The sequence below is a fragment of the Gorilla gorilla genome, chromosome 6 (assembly GCF_029281585.2).
Source record: "Gorilla gorilla gorilla isolate KB3781 chromosome 6, NHGRI_mGorGor1-v2.1_pri, whole genome shotgun sequence".
Classification (NCBI taxonomy): Eukaryota; Metazoa; Chordata; class Mammalia; order Primates; family Hominidae; genus Gorilla; species Gorilla gorilla.
The window spans coordinates 17492254-17515180 of NC_073230.2; the positions used below are offsets into that span (position 1 = coordinate 17492254).

General features: G+C 36.0%; 1 long non-coding RNA gene across 2 annotated transcripts in view; it reads right to left on the bottom strand.

The window, feature by feature from the left end:
- Positions 1 to 19828, bottom strand: part of LOC109027706 (uncharacterized) — a 358870-nt gene extending 339042 nt beyond the window's left edge. The window contains exon 1 of one of the 2 annotated variants that reach the window (XR_008667371.1): positions 19614 to 19828. This is a non-coding gene — a long non-coding RNA (uncharacterized lncRNA). The remainder of the gene's footprint in view (positions 1 to 19613) is intronic. The other variant, XR_008667370.2, reaches the window with a different exon arrangement.
- Positions 19829 to 22927: the final 3099 nt, after the last annotated feature.

Here is a 22927-nt window from a genome sequence, read left to right on the forward strand (position 1 = left end):
GAAGAAAATTAGGAGGACAAAAGGTGAAAAATAAAAAAGCAAAAAAATCAATCAATGGAGAGGGATCCAAATGAACACAGATGTTAGAAAGTACAATCAATAACATTAAAACATTTATTTAAACTGCATTGTATGTGTTCAAAAGGATAAGTATAGACATGGAAGATATTAAAAAGACCCAAATCAATCTTCTGGAGATAAAACAATACCTGAAATGAAAAATACACTGCATGGGATTAAATGTCAATTACAATTTGCAAAAGAAAAAAAAAAACGTAGTGACCTTGAAGACCTAGCAATGAAAACTATCCACAATGGAATGTGAAGTGATAAAATAAAAAACAAATTCAACATCAGTAATTTGTGGAACAAATTACTAATATATGTGTAATTGGAGTTCAATAAATCAGCAGGAAGGACCAGAAACATTTTTAAAGATATAATTATTAAAATGTTTCTGAATTTGGTGAAACTGTAAATGTAAACAATCCAAGATTCTAAGACTAAGAACTATAAATAAAACTATACCTATGCACATAGTAATCAAATTTCTCAAAACAAGTGATCAAGTGACACTCTTGTAAGCATTTAGAAAAGACACATTGTATACAGAGGAACTTAATAATCACAGCAGATTTCTCATGGAAAATGGTACAACTGAGAAGACAGTGAAGCAATATCTTTAAAGTAATTTTTAAAAACTGTTAACCTAGATTTCTACTCTCAGCAGAATAATATTTCAAAACTGTTGGTGAAATAAAAAATATTTCAGAAATATGTATGCTGAAGGGATTTATCACCAGCATACTCACACTTCAAAAAATAAATGCAAAAATGTTTACACAGAAAGTGGTATCACGTGCAAATAAAGAGCTGCACACACACACACACACACACACACACACACAAAAATGAGCACCAGAAATGGCAAACACATTGGTATATTTATGTATACTTATGTATGTAAGTTTTTTATTATTTCAATTTCTTTAAAAATTATTAACAGGCTGGGTGCAGTGGCTCATGCCTATAATCCTGGTAATTTGGGAAGCCAAGGCCTGTAGATCACTCGAGCCCAGGAGTCAAGACCAGCTTGGGGAACATGGCAGAACCCCATCTCTACAAAAAAAAAAAAAAAAAAGAGCCAAGTAACCACTAAAATGACAAAACAAAGAACTATAGCATACAAGTAAAATATGGACATAAAGTGGAATTTTAAAATTTACTCACTTTATTGAAAAGACAAAATAAAAAAGAGAAAGGAACAAAGAACAGATAACACAAACATTCACCAAAATATATTCTGGGCCACAAAGCACACCCTAATAATTTTAAAAATATACAAATTATAAAATGTCTGTTCATATACAACAATGGAATTCAATTAGAAATCAATAACAGTAGATTGAAAGTCCTAAAATACTTGGAGACTACACAACACACTTCCAAATACATGAGTCAAAGAAAAACTCTCAAGAGAAATACAAAATTATGTTGAACTAAGTAAAATAAAAATACAACTTATTAAAATGTGTTGGATTCAGCAAAAACAGTGAGTAGAGTGAAACTTATATCATAGAATGCATATACTAAAACCTGAAAGGAATAAAATCAGTCATCTAAGTCTTGCCTTAGGCAACTAGAAAAAGGAGAACAAATTAGGTCTAAAGTTACCAGAAAAAAAAAAATAACAAAACTTAGAGCAAAAATCAATAAAACTGGAAACAGAAAATTAACAGTGAAAAATCAATGAAACCAAAAGCTGGTACTTTTAAAAGGTAAATAAATTGATGAATTTCTAGTCAGACTAACAGAAAAAAGAAAGAAAAAAAGACACAGAATAGTAATATCACTAATGGAAGAGGGGCCATCACCACTTATTCAATGAACATTAAAAGAATAATGAAGAAGTATGAAAAACTGTATGCTCACCTATTTGCTATCTTAGATGAAATAAACAAATTTAGTGAAAGATACAATCTAATCAAACTCACACAAGGAGATATAGACAAACAGACCATCTGAATAGGCCTAAATATATTAAAGAAAGTAAATCAATTTCAAATAACCTTCTAAAGGGGATAACACCAGGCCTAGAAGATTTCCCTGTTAAATTCTACTAAATATTTAGGAAGAAATTACTCCAATTCTACACAATCTGTTCCAGGAAAGCAGAGGGAAGACTTCCTAACTCATTTTGAGGCTAGTATTATCCTAATACCAAAACTAGGCAAAGACATTAAAAGAAAGAAAAATTACAGACCAATATCTTTCTTGAAAATAAATGTAAGTATCCTCAACAAAATATTAGCAAATCAAACCTAATAATATAGTAAAGAATTATAATCACAGCTTAGTTGTGAGAGGATTGCTTGAGCCTGTGGAAGTCAAGGCTGCAGTGAGCAGCCAAGAATTGTCTTGGCATTTTTGTTGAAAGTAAGTTCATTTATGTGAGGATCTCTCTCCGAGCTCTTCATGCCACTCCATTTGTCGAATCGTCTATGTTAATATACATTGTCTTAATTTCTGTGGCTTTATAATAAGTCTTTAACCAGATAGAATTAGTTCTCCATCTCTATTTTTTAATTCGAAGCTGGTTCCAGGTATTCAAAGCTAGTTCAACATTCATCAATGAATATAATTAATCACATCAATAAGCTAAAGAACAAAAGTTATATGATAATATCAATAGATGTAGAAAAAGATTTGACATTTTTTATAACAATCATTAGCAAAGTAGGAATAAAGAGAAACTTCTGCAACAGAGAAAATCTGAAAAAAATATATATTTAATGGTGAGAAAGAGATACTTTATCAAGAACAAAGTAGAGATGCCCCTGTTTTCTCTCTTATTCAACATCCTACTGGAAATTTCAGCTTATGCAGTAAGACAAGGAAAGAAGAAAAAACATACAGATTGGGAAAGGAAGAAATAAAACTTTTTGCTTGTAGATGACATGATTGTCTACATAGAAATTTCTAAAGACTATACAACAGGAATCTTGGAACTAGTAATCAATTATAGCAAAGTTGCAAGTTACAAGGTAATATAGAAAAGTCAATTGCGTTCTTGTATGTCAGCAACAAACAATTGAAATTTGAATTAAACTACGCTGCTATTTACATTAACACAAAAAAGAAATATGTATAATCTTATAAAATATGTATAAGATTTACATGAGAAAAACTACAAAGCTCTCATGAAAGAAAGCAAAAAAATTTAAATAAATGGAGAGATACTTATGTACCTAGATACAAATACTCAATATTGTTATGATGTTAGTTCTTCCCAATATGGTCTACAGATTTGATACAATTCCAACAAATATCTCATTGAATTGTTTTGTTGATATCAAAAAACTGACTCTAAAGTTTACATAGAAAAGCAATGGACTCACAATAGCCAACACAATACTGAAGGAGAACAAAATCAGGGGCTGATATCATCGAACTTTAGGTTTTACTATGAAGCTACAGTAATCAAAACAATGTAGTATTGTTGAGAGAATAGACAAATAGATCAATGAAACTTAACGGAGAGCCGAGAAATTGATTGTTACAAAGATGATCAACTGATGAAAGGAGCAAAGTCCAGTTACTTAGGCACAATTTCTTAAAAAGACTAAGTAATTGGACACCCACATGCAATAAAAATTAACCTAGACATACACTTTAAATCTTTTAACAAAAATAATTAAAAGAGATCATGGACTTTAAGACAGAAAATTAGAAAACTTCTAAACTATGGCTTAGGAAAAAATCTAGGTGACCTTGTGTTTGGCAACGACTTTCTATATACAATACCAAAACCACAATTCGTGAAAAAAAATAAATAAGCTAGACTTTATTAAAATTAAAAATTTCTACTCTGTAGAAGAATTGTTAAGAGAACACAAAGACAAGACTTCAACTGGGAGAAAACATTTGCAAAAGATATACCTGATAATGGCTATTATCCAGAATACAAGAAGAACTCTCAAACATATATGTTCACTATATATAGATGGTAAATTAGCACATGAAATAATGATCAACACCATATTTCCTTAGGGAATTACAAATTAAAACAATGAGATACTATTAGATACGTATTAGAACGACTAAAGTCTAAAACACTAATACCAAATGAGAGCAATTACGTGGATCAACAGGCACGCTTTTCATTGCTGGTGTGACTGTACAGCGATATAGCCACTTTGGACATTAGTTGTTTGTTCAGTTTTTTGTTTGCTTCTTTTGTTTGTTTTTTTGTTTGTTTTTGAGATGGAGTCTCACTCTGCTGCGAGGCTGGAGTGCAGTGGTGCGATCTCGGCTCACTGCAACCTCCGCCTCCCAGATTCAAGCGATTCTTCTGCCTCAGGCTCCCGAGTATCTGGGAATACAGGCACCCGCCACCACGCCCGGCTAATTTTTGTATTTTTAGTAGAGACAGGGTTTCACTATATTGGCCAGGCTGGTCTCGAATTCCTGACCTCGTGATCTGCCTGCCTTGGCCTCCCAAAGTGCTGGGATTACAGGCGTGAGCCACTGTACTCAGCCCAGTTTTTATCAAAGCCAAAGACAGCCTTGCCAAATAATTCAGCAATTGTACTACTAATAACTTACATAAGTAAGCTGAAAACTATGTCCACACAAATACCTGCAAATAAATGTTTATAGCAACTTTATTAATAATTGCCAAAACGTGGAAGCAACCAAGATGTCCTCCAATAGGTAAATATATAAGTAAACTCTGATTCATCCATACAATGAAATATTACTCTGCAACAACAACAACAAAAAAAAGAAATTAGCTATCAAGCCATAAAAAGATGTGGAAGAAATTTAAATATATATTTTTAAGTGAAAGAGGCCAATCTGGAAAAAACTATATACTGTATGATTTCAACTTTATGACAGTCTGCAAAAGGCAAAACTATAGAGAGAGTAAGCAGCTCAATGTTTGTCAGGGGAATGGAGGGAAAGATAAAAGGATAAATAAATTGGTGGAACACAGGGAATTTTCAGTGCAGTGAAACTATTCTGTATGAAACTATAACAGCGGAGACAGGACATTTTTCATTTCTCTAAACTGATAGAACAATACAACCCGCAGACTGAACACTAAAGTATTGACCTTCATTAATAACAATGGATCTATATTGGTTTACCAATTATAACAAATGTACCCCACTAGTGGAAGATGTTAATAACAGGGTAAACTGTGTGCTGGGGGAGAGTCAGCATATAAGGACTTTCTGTACATATTGCCCAATTTTTTGTAACAAGAAAACTTCTCCAAAGAACAAGGTATATTTTTAAGAAAGAGAATAATTCATTAGACCAACTAGAATTTACTCCACAAATTCAAAGTGGGGCTTATCATTCAAAACACAATGTAACTGACCATATTAAAAATGTTAATAAACCATATAATCATTTCAGTAGAAGCAGATAATCTCATCCACAAAATTCAGAATCCATTACTGATTTAAAATAAACACTTAGGAAGCTAGGAAACATCCTCAATTTGATAAACAGCATATAAGAAAAACAGACAGATAATATCATACTTAATGTTGAAATACTGAATAATTTCATGCTAAAATCAGAAATAAGACAAGGATGTGTGCTTTCACCACTGTTCAGCATTTTAGTGGAGGTTCTAGACAGGGAAATAAAGCAAGAAAGAGAAATAAAAGACTTCTCAATTGAAAAGGAACAAATCAAGTCTTTTTATTCCCAAATGATATAATCACGTATGTGTAAAATCAGATGGATTCTACTTGAACTAATAAGTGAGTTTAACCAGTATTAGGATATAAAATCAATGTAAAACACAAACTATATTTCTATAGATTAATAAGGAATAATTGAAATTTGTGAACTATATTAATATAAAATATGAAAAATTAGTGATAAATTTGACAAAAGTGGTACAAGTCCTTTACACTAAAAATCATAAAATATCTCAACAAAAATAAAAGACTTAAGTAAAGGGAGAATGTATTATATTCTATCAAGGTCATAGGCCAGAATACTCAATATTGAGTAAGATATCAATTCTTCTCAAATTATCTATAGTCTACTGGAATCCCAATAAAAATCATACATCTTTTTAATTGAAATTGATAAACAGAGTCAATAATTCACATGGAACTGCAAATTTCATATATTAGCTAGCCAGCTTTGAATTAAAAAATAGAGATGGAGAACTAATTCTATCTGATTAAAGACTTATTATAAAGTCACAGAAATTAAGACAATGTAGTATTAACATAGACGATTAGACAAATGGAGTGGCATGAAGAGCTCAGAAGAGAGCCTTACATAAATGAACTTATTTTCAACAAAGATGCCAAGACAATTCACTGGGGAAACGTTAGTCTTCCCAACAAATGGTACTGAAACAATTCCATATTCATATTTTTTTAAAAAAATCTTTGATTCATATCTTGTACCATAAAGATTAACTCAAAATGGATCATAGAGCTAAGTATAAAATCAAAAACTCTCAAATTCCTAGAAGAAAACTTGGGAGCAAATCCTTGTGAACTTATTTTATGGGAGTACTATTTAGATATAACAATAAAATATACTCTGTCAAAAAAGATTGACATACTGAACTTCAGCAAAACCAAGCACATAACCATAGCAAGTGTTGGTAAGGATGTGGAGTAGCTGGAGCTCTCAAATAGTTCTGGTGAAAATACTAAATTGGGAAATCACTTAAAAAAATTATTTGATGTTTCTTAAGAAGTTAGAGATAAACCTACTATATGATACAGTCATTCAAATCTTAGCTAATATGACATATGTCTATAGAAGGAGTTTTACGTAAATGTTCATAGAACACTTATCTGTAAGAGCCACAAACTGGAAACAGTTCAGATGTCCATTAATAAATGAATGGAAAAAAACATTGTGATAAAGCCATAACCATGGAATACTTACATCAAAAGAGTAAAGTATTGATAATTGCTAGGACATGAATGAATAGCAAAGTAAAAATGCTGAGGCAAAGAACATAGGCAAAAAATAGTATATACTGTCTGCTTCAGTTTATATGAAACCCTATACATTTCATACTAATCTATAGTAACATAAAGCAGAAGAGTGATTGACAAGTGGGAGTAAGAATACTCAGAGACTTGAAGGGAAAGATTATCAGAGAACAATAGAACATTTTTTCAGTGATGAATAATTTCATTATCTTGATTGTGACAATAATTTCAAAGGTACATACAAATGTTAAAACTTATCAAATTGTACCCTTTAAGTAACTGCAGTTAATTGTTAATGTAGCTCAACGCAGCTGTTTGGTTTCTTTTTAAAGACAGGTAATTTAGATGACAATCAGGATTTCACTAGCTACCCTTTCTCCCAGAGCAAGGGATAAAACTAACAATACATATTTCTAAAATTAATACGAGTGCCTTCATTTAGATATAAACTCAGTTGCACAAATACTTAGTCTTCAAAGCTTTGCTTACAACAAATTTCAAAAAGATAGTTAATCGGTTTCTATTAGGTACCCTTTAGAAAGCTAAGAAAATTTTCTTCAACTCTTACTTTGCTAATACTATATTTTAGGTGAAAAATAAATGTTAAATATTATGAAATATCCTTTCAGTATCAGAGTGCAGGGGCGTGACCACGGCTCACTGCAACCTTGACTTCCACAGGCTCAAGCAATCCTCTCACCTGAACCTCTCAAATAGATTGGACCACAGGTGTGCACCACTACCTCTGGCTAATTTTTCTTATTTTTTGTAGAGATAGGTTTTTGCCATTTGCCCAGGCTGGTCTTGAAATTCTGTGCTCAAGCAATCTGCCCACCAGCCTTCTGAAGTGCTGACACTACAGGTGTGAGCAACCGCACGTGGCCATTAACTGCATTTATTTAGTAAATCACATTAATAATTTCCAAATGTTAACAAGGTAAGATTTTTTTTTTTTGCTTGTTTATATAAGGAGAGTCAAGAAAGAAAAGAATAAATTGATAAGGAGGAACACTACAGAGGAACAAAATTACACCATCTCAACAAGATTCTTTCCCGGTATTCTTCTCTGAATCTCCTGAACGTGCATGAAACATCAATACAAACCAAATACTTCATGACAAAATTGACATATAAAGACTAAATCTAAATCTGATGCCCAGAATATCCTAAGTATTCTAATAGACTAAGTAAAATTTATTTAACTATTCTATACTGCATTCCCCTTACCAGTAAAATAAAGATAATTGTATGTGTTTCACAGGTGATTTTAGCATGTAATTAATACATGTAAAATACTTAAAATGGCACATAATATGTAGTTAATCCTCACCAGTTTCAGATAGTTGGCACCTATGGAGTATATCCAGTTCTCAGGTTTTAAGAACAAGGTATTTTAGATATAGCTTTTCTCTCTGCTTCTGTGTCTGTCTCTTCCTCTTTCTCTCTCTTGCTCTCTATTTTATCTCTCTCCATCTCTCTCTTTTCCTCTAACACACACACCACATACAGCAATGATAGAGATTTATCATTTTACACTGAAAAAAAGTGGACTATCAGAAATAAAATTTTTCCAAGGCTACTTTAACACAGAACTGAGCCAGGAATATAGTTAAACCTGCAGACTCCAAGTCTTTTACTTTTTGACTACAGTTTTGAAAAACAACTATTTTATTATATTTTTATAGGAAAAGACAGGATGAACTCGGAAACCCCAACGGTCTCACTGCTTATTTGCCATTTGTATATTGTCTTTGGTAAAGCGTCTGCTCAAATTTTTCACAATTTTTCATGGGTTTATTTTCTTGCTGTGGAGTTTTCAGGGTTCTTATGTTCTATATACAAGTCCTTGTGAGATATGAGATTTTTCACATGGTTTCTTCTGTTTTGTAACTTGTTTTTTCATTTTCTTAACAGTGTTTTTCACAGAGCAAAAGCCTTTTTTTTTTTTTTTTTTTTTGGCGATGGAGTCTTTCTCTGTCTCCCAGGCTGCAGCTGCAGTGCAGTGGAGCTATCTCGGCTCACGGCAACCTCCGCCCCCTGAGTTCATGTGATTCTCCTGCCTCAGCCTCCTCAGTAGCTAGGCTTACAGGTGTGTGCCGCCACACCAGGCTAATTTTTTGTATTTTTAGTAGAGACAGGGTTTCACCATGTTGGCCAGGCTGGTCTTAAACTCCTGACCTCAAGCAATCCACCTCCCTCAGCCTTCCAAAGTGCTGGAATTACATGCATGAGCCACCGCACCCAACCAAGACTTTCTGTCTATATACGTGTGCTCCTCTAAATTGAAAAGAAAAATGAACTAAATAACAAGAGGAATTTATAATCAATTATTACACAGTTATTTAAGGCAAACAGCAAGAAAACATTGAAGCTTTAAAGAAATGGCAATGCCACAGAAAAATTATATTAAGTGTAAATATCTCAAAATACAAAATTTTACTTGCATGTTTATATTAAGTGAAACAATTTCTGCTCAAAAAAGTAAGCATCATATAAAAGTCCTGATGACGGCTATGTATTTGATTTGAGTGGTTTTACATCTACTTTTAAAATGTGTTTACTTTTAAAATTTTATATTATGAACAGTTATTCATTTTGCCAACCCAATCTGTTACAAAATTTCTTGTGAGAATTCCACAAATTTAACTGCTATAGAGGAATTCAAGTTCACTGAAGACAGAAATTCAGTAAAATGCATTTTTGAAATACAGTGCGTAAAAGAATGTCCCACATTTGAATGAAACTTGATAAATGTTTATGGAATTGAATTAGCTTTACGTTATGTGTGTTCTCATTGAATTTTATTTTCAATGCAACAATATTTGTTTTACTATACTTTATATTTTAATATGACCATTTTGCTCACAGACCACTATAGTCTAGAATGCAAGGAGCCCGCTATTTATAGATACTTCATGTCTCCAGCAAAATACATATATTTTACTTATTGTAGGTTCTCAATAAATAGAGTCAATTTTAAAGCACCATTTTAAAAATGATTTAAATAATGAAGTGATTTCAAAATTTCCATTGCATTCAAAAATGTACTCCAAAATACTATTTTACTTATATGTTTTAAAATTCATTTTTAGTCATTTTAACGTGTGGAACAAACATTTTCTCTGACTGGACATAGCTCATCTGCTACTATGCAAAAAGACTATTTTAACCTGCAAAACATAATATAAACATTTGTTATCACCTATTCTTATAACTGTGTGACTGTATAGTCTAATGACTGTTTCCTTTTACAAAAAACTCTTCCTCACTGTCCTAAGTCAGCAGCAAATTAAAAGAAAAGAAAGGTTGGAGGGAATAATTGGTGAGTATGCAATGTTGCTATTGCCCTCTGTAACAACAGAGAAGCTACTTAACTCAAATTTGTCCTAGTGCTATTAAACTATGGCGCATTCATTATTCTTCACAACAACAAAATCCCCTTGTAATCAGGTTAGAGTTGAGAGAATGTGGTTGTATTCTAAACATGAAGCGTTTTTAATGTGGTTGACTTGGCAAGATTTACTATGCATTTCATCACTAGATGTTGTCATGCATATTAATTTTTCTTTTTTTCATGTATCAGTTAACTCTTTTCTAATTAATTCACATTTAGAGCATCTGACTGATCACAGGAGACAACTTTGTAATTAATTCAGCCTGCTCATAGAGGCAAGTATTTTCAATTAAAAAAAAAGAAAGAAAAGAAAATAAATACTATTGATGATTTTCTCAAGAACTATAATGGACGCAGTACTATCATTTTACCACTACACGAAATTGCCCTCTTCAAAGACACTAATGACCTCAGTGTTGCTGAATCCAACGTTAGTTCATCAACCAAAATTCTTTTGACTTTTTTGCAGTGTTCTGTATCATATCTCCCTTTTTGAAAATTCTTTCACCTTGGTTTCAATGTATACTTTCTTGGTATAGTTTCTTCTCACCTTGCTGTGTGTAACTTCCCCAAATATTTTTGGGATTCTTTCATTTATTTACCCATTTCTTGAGTATTATTTTTCTAATAGTTCTGCTATTAGCCATCTTCCCCTTTAGTGGTTAGTCTTGCCCTCTCCCATGGCTTCAAAACCATTTATACACAAATGATTCTGGAATCTACATTTACACGCAGAACTGCAAAAAGCACGCATACCAACTAAGGAGAAGGCAAGCCCAACCCTTCAGAGTGAAAACTCACCATAAACAATAGGCAAGGCTAGGCTATTGAGTACTGAGAAGCAGCCTTGTCTGCAAACCAGATCTTTCTTCTGAGTTCCAACCCTGATCTTATACATCTCAAGAACAGAACCTTCAAACTTCAAAGTGTATCAGTGATCTATTGCAGTGTTACAAACCACTCCAAGACTTTGTGGTTTGAAGCAAACACTTATGAGTCTGTGGGCAATTATGCAGATTTACAGCAGGCTCACCTTATCACAAGTGGACTTCCTCATTTGTCAGCATATGAGCTGGGATGGGGCCTGGCTGGACTAGGATAGGCTCACATGAAATAAGTCAAGTTGATCTGCTTTTCTCTCAAATCTCTCTAGCAGGCTAGTCCAGGTTTATTGCGATGGTAGCAGTGGGGATCCAAGAAAGGAAGTAGATTGCACAAATACATTGTCAAGCCTCCGCTTTTGCCACTATCCCAAAATGAATCACATCACCAAGCCCAAAGGGATTAACTGAGGACACTAATGTAATATATCGACCCAACTCAACATGTCAATATTACTACTTACTATTTGTTGCTTTACCTCTTCTTCCACTCTGGACTGCCTATGTTATTTTCCAACTGGATCAACTGCCTACATTTAATAAGTCACAAAATTCTGTTGATTCTACCTCACAGACATTCACTGCTTTCTCAAGTTTCTTCCACATATACTGCTGCTATGGTGAGTTCCCATCTTTCACCTCAATACTCTAATTGGCCATGTCATCCCCAAACGTGACCCCCGAAATCTATCTTTTACATAGAAACCACTTTGGTTCAGATATTTCTGAAATATAAATGCTATCAGGAAACAGCATACAAGAAGCAGTTTTTTCTTGCCCTTAGCATAAACTTCATATATGACTAATAGGAACTTTGATGATTGGGTGCTTACATTCCCACCTTTATTTCTAGCTCCTTCTCTTCTCAAATTTTATGATCCAGCTATAATGAATTACATTTAGTTGTTTTGGATAAACCACACACTTATTTGCACATGCTTTTTGGCTAGAACTCACCCTTACATGACTAATAAAGAAAAGAGGGAATTAGTTGTGTTCTGTATACATAGCCAAGAAGTTAATCCAGGATTTGAAATTTTCTGAATGTAAGCAAGAAATAAAGTAATTTTACCTAGAGTTAACTACTGTAGGTAAATGGTGTTCCACTATCAATTGTTGAGTAACAACCAATCCAAACTTAGTGGCATAAAACAATTATAATTTATTATGCTAACAGAATCCATGGGTCAGATATTTGGACAGAATAAAACAGAGACGGCTTATTTCTGCTCTGGAACCTCAGCTGAAAGCTTCAAATGCATACAAAGCTCCCAAATCCTAGCTACTCTACCTTACTTGCCATATATATGCTGCAGCATGTATAAATGTATAGCTGCACGTTTACCCTGTCCATGCGCCCAACTCCCTTTGTAGCCCTGCGTAACAGCTTTCTCTCCTTTGTAGCTATAAATAGCAAAGGGTTCTGCCTTTCATCTCTCCCAGTATAATTGTGTTGTATTCCACCATCAAAATGATGGCAGTGTGACCCATCTAGAGTGGCTGCTGCCATGACACCCCTTCTGAATTAGCAGGGTGGGAGCCTCTTGCTCCCCAGCTACAGCTGTGGCTACCTAGTCATGGCTACAGACCGGGGCATCCCTGTGATCTTGGGGGCTGGGAGCAGGCAGGAGACCTACCCTTCTGGGTGCAGCTATAGCCATCCAGCTGCAGCTGTGGACCTAGGCATCTCTGCACTCTTGGGGGCCCAGGAAGGCCCCCTCCCCATGCAGGCTCAGAGGTGCCTGCTTCCACTGCCTGGCCTCTCCCCACTCTTGGCACCTGCTCCAATCTTGGAGCAGAGTTGGGGCCCAGTCTAGGCACCGTTGCAACCTGGCCGGGTGTGTGCATACTTGGGGCAGCAGTAACATGCCACCTCCCTGCTTCCCCAGCCCCCTCCAGACTTTGGCCACCAATGAGCATGGAAGGGAGGTTAAGGGGGGCTGAGGGCAGCTCAGCCCTGACCTGCAGGTGCCCTTGACATGAAGAGCCTGGGCACCATGAACACTGGCAAGATGCAGACAGACTCCTGGACAGAAGGAGCGGGTCCCCAGTAAAGCCCCACTCAGGCCCAGAGAAGGCCTGAAGCCTGCCTGGGGCCAGGCTTCCAGCCCCCACGGACTAAAGTGGAAACCTATGGTGCTTTTTCTGGGCCTACCCATAGCCACCCATGGACTAATCAGCATGAGCTTTCTCCCCTCCAAAGCCTATAAAAACCCTGGACTCAGCCAAACTTGAGGAAGCAATGGGACAACCTGTCTATGGAGAGGAGTCCCCCTCCACAGGGTCCCCTCTCTGCTGAGAGCTGAGATGATGGATTGAACAGCTGCAGAGAGGACCAACTCACCCCAGGGTCTCTTCTATGCTGAGAGCTGAACACCCATCAGGACACCCTGGCCACGGAGAGGAGCTGCCATCTGCAGGTCTCCTCTGAGCTGTTCTATTGCTCAGTAAAGCTCCTCTTCACCTTGCTCACCCTCCACTTGTCCACTCACCTCATTCTTCCTGGACACAGGAAAATAACTCGGGACCCGCCGAATGGCAAGGCTGAAACAGCCATAATACAAACAAGGCTGAAACATGCCCCATGCTCACCATGTTGTGGGTGACAAGAAGGAGAGAAGAGAGAAGGAGAGAAGAGAGAAGGAGAGAAGAGCTGTGGCCCTCTGGGGAGCCCAGACCTAGCAGCTCCCCAAGCTAGGGCTGCGACACCCTCTTTGGGGCTCTGTGGTTCCTGGCATCTCCAAGTTTCCAGGTGCCACCTCATTCCCCATTGCCAGCCACGGAAGCTGCTTGTGGTACGCCTGGTGCAGCCAAAGACTCACAGGGTGCTGGCGTCCCTGCTGGCACTTGGAGCTGCCTGCCCTATGACAGCCAGTGTTCCTGGCTGTACACAGTGGTTGGACCCCACACTCACTCACTAACACACGCTTCACTGCTCTGCTCTCCCTTGGAGGCATGGGATCCAGGCTGGTAGCACAAGCTGTGCACAGCCTGTTCAGGCTGAGTGAGCCTGAGAAAAACGTGGCAATGGTGCCACTGGCCACAGAGGTTTTCCAACCCAAAAAGTAACACCTCAAATATCCTGTAATGAAAAGCATCTTTAAATCATACAAAATACCAAGTCTTTCCTAATTTTCAACACAGTAAATATTAAATACACACACACATATACACATATGCAAATATACACTATACTTAATTATGTTAGCTTTCTCATATATGTTTAGATATATATGTTTATATATATATATATATATATCTAAACATATAAGTATATAAGCACAGTTTTAAAATATTACTATCCCTCAATCAGTAGAATGGGCTTGACAGAGCAGAAGCAGCATCATCTTGGACAAATACCACCACTTAAGGTTCCAGCTCCCTTTCTAATCTCATGCATTTCAAGGAAATCACTTCTCTTCTAACAACAAACAGCCAGAAAAAAACAGACAATAAAACAGTTAAGATAGTTCCAGCACAGAGGGAGGGGGGAAAGTCTCTTGGGTAACGATCAAACTTCACACTCATACAATGGGACCCAGTAAAACAGGGGGCCCTAACAAGCACATTCCTTTCCCTTCAGGTGCAGTAAGATAGCGAAGCTAAAAGAAGACTTGGGGTATATGCCTGCAGCTGCAGGAAAATGTATGGAAAGAGACACAAAACTCTCCCTCCCAGATAAGTAAGACAAAGAGACACAGAAACATTCTCATCCTGTGATAAGCCCCCTGCCCTGAACCCTTAAAAACTCTTAGTCTGTAAGACAGAGTGCCTCTGACCTAACTCGGCCAGAAGCCCCTCTGAGGTTTATTCTCCAAAATAAACCTGTCTTTGACTGTTGAACCACTTTTTGTGTTTCTTTCCTCTTTCTTTAATTCTTAGAGGGCTGAGAAGAGATGGCGAGGAATTCAAGAGAGTTCCTGAAGACCTATTTATTAAAGTTTGAGTAAAGAATTAGCATATTAATGCTTCAATTCAGCCATAAATAATAGAACTCGAGCGATAGTAGAATAAAATAATGAAAGTATGAACCCATTCCTGTTTATATTTTTACTTGAAAGTGGGAAATATAGACATAACAGTTTACTACATATTTTGAGATTATCAGAAAATACTTGTGACAATATTTTATTATTTTTTCAAAATTTAACTTTAAATATTTAAATCTATGTTTTGCCAGAATTTTTTTTTTAAAAAGAATACTTTTAGTTTCTAGAAACCTCAATTCACGTAAGTTGTAACTTTGCTGAGCCTATGTCTTATCAGTTCTAGATAAGACTTAAATAAAAGATGACCTATAGGGCCTCTGAAGTACCACTGAGCTATGAACTATTTTATTACATTTGATCAAAACTGGTTGTATCATCTCATAACTAACCCACAAGCTCTTCCACTGTTGGTATATGAAAATCTAGACCACACACATGAGCTTATTCTAGGCTAGTAATTTCCAAATTATGCTTTCTAAGGCTCTAGTGGTTCTTTTAGGAGGCCCGCAGGCCTACTGGGGGAATGAATGTGTAGCACTTGAGGCTTGTCTATCAGTTATTTGTTGCTAGAATAACACTGCATAAAAACCAGCCATAAAACTCAGTGGCATAAAATATTGTTTATTGCACATGTGTCTGGAGTCAGTTATAGTCAGTTAGGTAGATCTATTCATTAGGGCTGTGCCAGTTCATGTGTGTGCAGAATTACTGGTTGTTGACTGATCTGAGCTGGCCTTGTCTCTACTTTTTTGTATATTCCTCATCCTCCTCTAGTATTTAGCAAGCTACTTCAGATATATCCTGCTGTGATGACGTAAGTATAGGTAGAACACCAAGCTTCACTGCATAAGCCTATTTCAATCATCTGCTATCATCCAGTTGGTCAATACAAATCATATGACTGACTGACATACAAAAGGTTGGTGCAGGTCACACCATCTAAGGTGGGAGGACATTGCAAAGTTCTACGACAACAAGTGCTGATAAAGGGAGAAGAAAAATTAGAAGATCATCATTTCAACATCTCTATAGTGCCTTAATCCAAAGTACTTTTACTTTTATCTATTTCATATATTGGACTACATGGCAAAATGGCAATTGAAAGAGTAAGACATTCTCTTATTAAAAAAAAAGAAAATATTGTACACAATTGTGCCAAATTCCTCAGACTCTCCCCACCTAACCTGAACCTGCTTGTGCTGATTTCACTTTACAGGTAATAATTTTGATAGCAAACTACATCTACCACATATAGAGCTGGCACTTTGCCTGACGCCTATCCTATAATTTTGTAACTCTACACTTGCAAAAATGTCTGTTTGTTCTATTTTTTTCTTACTTATCTGCCTTCTTTAGTCTTTCAATGCCTGTACTATGATAGACTCCTCAAACCTAAATCCAAAAGAAAAACACCATTTTTTTGTATTTCTAAATCAATGCTGGGCTGGCCTCAATTCTCTCACAGTGGAATGAGCAGAAGAGATTACGATGTTATGCTTCTTTAATTCTTTTCTTGTGTGTGAACTGGTCCCCAATTGTGCTATTTACTGCTTTGCCTTTAAACCGCTTGGGTCTATCAATTGCTTCCATATGCTATAGAGTTTCAGTGGTACAACACACATTGCAACAACGAGGAACAAATTGCTATTCTACTTGAGAAACCGAATTTGTATAGCCCACCACAGTGCCAATTACCATTTCTACTTCTTTCTAATTTCTTTGACTCATCATTGATTCACATGCATTCAATAATAATTGATTGAACTAGAGTAAGTAGTTCTACCTTGATGACAATTTCAGTGCCCCACAAGAATGACATAGAAAACAACCGCAATTATATTGATTACCTACCATGTGCTGTTTTTCCATATCATTTCTCTATTCTTAAAATACTGTAAAATATGATTATTATTTTTCCTTTTTTGACAGATGATAAAATGGTGATTTTGGGGGATGAAATAACTGGGCCAATTTTATAGAAGTAGTAAGTTTTGGGATGAGAAACAAACATAATTTTGTTTTATTTCTTCCTTAGGCTTATGATTCAGATTTACAATGGAGTTGTCAAAAATTATCAGTTTCTTCCTGTGTGGCCAAGGGCAAGTACACAAATATAGTCAAGTACATACATTTGATCCAAAAAACTGTGTTCGTTGGTTTCTGGTGGTGTGCCAAGTGTAGTCGGAGATGCTGGAGAGCAACACATGATAGAAGAATGGCCCTGCCACCCACAGCTTACAGACAACCTAAAAAACCTGTTGACATACACTTGCTCCAAGCTGGACCACCTACGAATATTCTGCTCATCCACAAACAAAGAAAATATTCACGAAAACTATAAAAATGTTACTGTTGCTGAGATGGCCAAAAGAAAGCTACTAGAAAAAGTAAGATAAAAATCCAATGTAACACCATACCCATGATGAAGAAGGATACCTACAATTGTTTTCTAATTTTCAGTGTTTTAAACTCTGCTTATTGCTCTAGTTTAAGAGTATTGTTTTTTCTTACTTAAACTTTACAAAGTGCCCCACGAAAGTCTTACTCTTTTCCCTAAAGGACTGAAATCTTATACCTGGAGACACGATTCAAAAAGGCTGAAAACTATTGTTGTAGCAAGTCTTCAGGGATTCTCTGTTTTGCTGAAGGATAAACATTAAATATAATTTTTGCCCCATCATTACAAATGTTAACAATTTTTCTATAACTAGCATTTGATTTTGTCAATCTAGTATAAATTTGTATTATTTTTACATAAATGATATATGAATCAGTATATAAGAAGAGGATTGGCTAGTATTCTCAAAATAAAAAAAAAGAATATGGGTGCTCTGATCTTTTGATAAACTATTTAAAATATTTCAAATGGCATTCAGTTGAAGAGTTATCCATTATGTCACAACACATTACATGAAATGATTATCACAAAATTAAAAAAAATAGAAAGCCAGACAAACACACACAAAAACAAAGAAATCTATGGGAAAAATCAATTCAAATCTTTGTGAGAAATATGGGGGAGGGGAATCACACAAAAAGGAGGGAAAAAAACCATGCTGCTTTTCATTGACTTTAAGCAGCTGCCATCGAGCAATTGCAGTGCAGGCAGCCTTGAGCTGCAGATGAAAATTTCCACGTGTAAATTGGGTGGTTGCAAATTCTTTCAGTACTGCTACTGTTATTTTGTAACCTCAAACTCACATAGTCTAATTGTTTGCAGTATGATGTTAGGCAAATGATTTTTATTGGCGATAAAGTTCAGAAACAAAGAGGTCAAGGACTTACTGAGTTACTTAACAAAAAACAAGGAGAGCTCCAGAGAACCCCCCTCTTTAAATTGCACTTGAAGGTACTTCAAAGAAACATAAAAGGGGAAAAAAAGGGAACAAAAACATCGAGAGTAGAAGAGGAAGGTCTGCATCCACATGCCAATTATGTTCCACTTAAAATAACTATGACTACGAATATCCTGAAAATGTAGCAAATTGTATTTGCTATTAAACATCTAATTTGGCTTAATATTGTCCCCAGAAATGTAAAACACTTTCTTTCAAAGACAATGGTTTGTAAACTTTATACAATAATTGAAATCAACTTAAGAAGCTTTAAGGGAAACAGGCTTTATCCCCACTTTCATTCATTATTTCTTCCATTTGTTCATTCAGTAAACTGCAATTATTTGGGAGGAAACTTAGTAGGCACTCATAGTTTTTGAACCATTAAATTAATGAAAGGTAAATGCTTCAGAGAGACATCTCTAGGGAGTCATTTCCTAGACTTCACTGCAGCCACAATGAAATTTGAAACAGAAGAATAAAAATTATTCTCTTAAGCAAATCCAATATATAAAAATCCAAATGTTAATAAGAATAAATAAATGGTGATTATTTGTGCTAGAAAGGAATTCTTCATTACACAAATGGTTTCCCATAGAAATCATTGTAATGGTGAACTGCTTGTCTATCTTAGATAATAAGAATTTATATAAATGAAAAAAATTATTTTTTTCTTTGTGGCATAATTTCCCTAATCCCTTTCCCCAGAAGACTCATTTTGCTACGTTAATACTTAAATGGGACTGGACAACGAAATTTACCCACTCTTACCAGACTATTATTAATATCAGCAGCAAATCCACACGAGTCTACTACATCAACTCAATTCTTGCCTCTTTAGAAGAAAGAATTTGACTGAGGAGCATGGGGCAGATGTAGAGACCTAAGCAAGTTTTAGAACAGGAGTGAACGTTTGCTAAAAAGTTTTAGAGCAGGAACAAAACGAAGAAAGTACACTCGGAAGAGGGCCAAACAGCCGACTTGAAAGACCCAAATGCCTCTCCCGACTCTGGACTTAGGGTTTTTCATACCTTGGCATGACTCTGGGGTTTGCATTTCTTCTCTGCTGATTCTCCCCGTGGGTCCGCATGTGCAGTGGCCTGCCAGCACTTGGGAGAGGCCGCATGTCCAGCGTGTTTGCTGGAGTTGTGCACATGCTCATTTGAGGCATTTTTCTCTTAAGCAGTCGAGCGTTCCAGAGGAAAGTCGCAAACCAGTTTAACTGCCATTTTGCCTCTCTTAGTGCGCATGCTTAAACTCACCCGCCCAACTCCTGAGATCTTACTGGGAAACTGCTCGTTACCAGCTTCAGGTGTTTTCTATCTACTGGGAGACTGACTTTTCCTGGTACTGGCTGCAACTAATTATTATCTTAGAGAGACAGTTTAACAACTGCCTGACCATCACCTGATGGTTGCCTGATATTCTTGGAGTGAAGCCCTCTCCCGCTCTGATCATATCAACCTAGCTACATACTCTAACAAGACTATTTTAATAACTGCTTTTAAAAGATTCATCTTCTGAAGTCTTTGCTCTGCCGCCTGAGATAGGTATGAACAAAAGCAGAGCCAGATTACTTAACACAATATGAGGGATTAGAGAGGCTTTGGGAGAGAATAATATAGAGGATGAAAGAGAATGAAGAGTGGAAAATAATTGTTGAAATAGGAACCAAATGCCTACAATGAGGATTTAATGCAATGATTGTGCAGTGTGTCATTACTTCTAGGTCTTCTTTTGTGGATGCTGGAAACTAAACCCTGAGCCTGCCCTCAATCTGGATACAGAAGAAAGTAGACTATTCACAGGGAGATTCAATGTAAAATGCGTACATTAGCCGTAATTAATGCTCTGATCAACTGATGAAATATTATTAAACACTAATGGCAGACATAGAGAGGTTTTACAATTACATAGGTAAATATAATAGAGCCCCTCCCTACCTTTGTATGAATAACAGGCATGAATATAATAGAGGGAGTTTAGGATACATGACCTCAAAATATTTTAAGCTGAAGGAATTTGAGCAAAGGAAGAGATGTCTCTCTAACCTTCCCACTGCCCTTCCTTCCTGAAGCAAGCAGTTCATAAAAGCTGGGAAGGGTTTTCTAGCGTTCTCTTAAAATAGGTTATAAAAGCTTCATGTGAGAGGTGCTCTCCCTATATCCAGAGAAATGAGCATTTTTGTCTTTGAAGACTCAAGGACATAGAGAAGCATCTGAGTCAACAGACTCTGATATGTTTCCCTCAGTTTACTCCCACTAGATCATATTCCATTTTATCATATTTCTCCATGACTCTGCATTTTACATCAAACATAGCATAAAAATATGCAGGTTTGACTGTTTCTTTTGGTCTTTCCTTACAAAGGCTCCAATGTCACTTAAAACTTATAATAAATACAATCATCCCTCAATATCCATGGGAGATTGGTTCCAGAACACCTAAGAATACCAAAATTTAAGGGTGCTCAAATCCATGTTATAAAATGGCACATAATCTATGTACATCCTCTCATACACCTTAAATAATCTCTAGATTACTTATAGTTTCTAATACAATGTAAATGCTATACAAATAGTTGTTATACTGTATTGTTTTTATATACATTATTTTTATTGTTGCATTGCTATTTATGCATTTTGAATATTTTTGATTCATGGTTGATTCAATCTGTGGGTATGAAACCCACAGATATGGAGGGTAGACTGTAAATCTGCTTGCTTTTCTCTTGTTAACCTGTCTTTTGTCGTAGAAGCCTCAGTCATGATCCTAAAATCTTTTACCTGGGTAAAAGAAAAGCAATTGTCCTCCTTTATATCATCATAAACTGACCTAGTTTTGAAGACAGACAAATATACAAAGTTCTGGAAAGACAGAAAAAAAGCAACTCAGACTTACTGAGGAGATCAGGAAAATATCATAGAAGGCTGCAGGGGAGGAACAAATTCCTCTATGCTTTTATTAATGGCTGGAGGATCAGTGTATTAAACTGACAAGCAGATAAACAAAAGGCTTACATATTTAATGTTTAATTTTACATGCACTATGGCATCATTAAAAAAAAGTGAATACCAAAATGAGAAGCAAGATTTGGAAACTTGTATGCCACCTTAATAGGGGAAAGGGGAGGGGATAAAAGCCACTTATGGGAGAGAAAAATAAATTTTAGGAAATACAAATGGGCCCTTATAAGAATAAATGGAAGACAGAGTTTGTGGCAATGACTGGCTGGGTTTGGTGCAAACTTCTCATCTCTTTTCCTATGACAAGAGTCAATTTTCCCTGGTCAATGAAACTTCCAGGGAGGGAATTTGGACAGTTTAAAATTTTTTTTTTTTGGAGGATATATTTTCAGGCAGATAAGGGGAGTTCGCAGAACGCCTCTTCCTGCATTTGTTGATTCTCAAATGCCTTCAGCTCAAGATAATCCTTACGGCACTGTGGCATATTCTGTACCCTTTCAAGGTCAGATTAAGTTCACTTGTAGTAAGAGAACTGTAGACCAGATGAGTTAAAGAAACAAAGATAGAGAAATGGATATGGTGCGTCTAGAAAGATTCCAAAAAATGAGAAAGACATAAGAGTGAATGTGTGAAAGCCTTCACAAAGTTAAATTTCATAGAGTGATTATGCAAGCTTTGAGCACATAACACAAGCATCAAACTGTCAGAAGATGAGAAAAAGTCAAATAAGAATAGATTACTAAAGGCTTTGTGCAGCGTGCTTCACAGTCTGGGCTTCAATTCTTCATAAACAGACATAATAATGAAACAAAATGAGCCGTGGATCATGGGCTAAACCTATGACCACAAACAGGAGAGAGAATCTTGAGCAATGCCCTCCTGCCAATGCATGTAGAAGAAGGAAGTATCCTGATGAGGTTCAGGACACACTATTCCAAAAGATGGCACCTTGACATACTGAATAGGTGAAGGAATTTGAGGAAATCACAGAAGCAGGAAGGTGATTCAGATCTTTTCTTGTTCACCTTCCCTGCAGCCGGTCATAAAAAGTAGGGAGGATTTTCTGAGCTTCTCTTGAAACAGTTTATGAGACCCTCATTTGAGAGGTGACCTCTCTATAACTGGATAAATGGGTATAGGCAGAAATACCCATTTTTGTCCTGTTGCATTTTTCTGAGAGTCTCTGAGATTCTTCATCAAATTTAGCAAAAGAAGTACTCAGATTTCACTGTTTCTTCAGGACTTTATTTCCTTACATAGGCTCTCATGCATGTAAAACATATTCAATAAATCTGTATGCTTTTCTTTTGTTAACTTGTGTTTTCTTATAGGGGCCGCACTCATGAACCTAACATGGGGAGAGGAAATTATGTATTTCC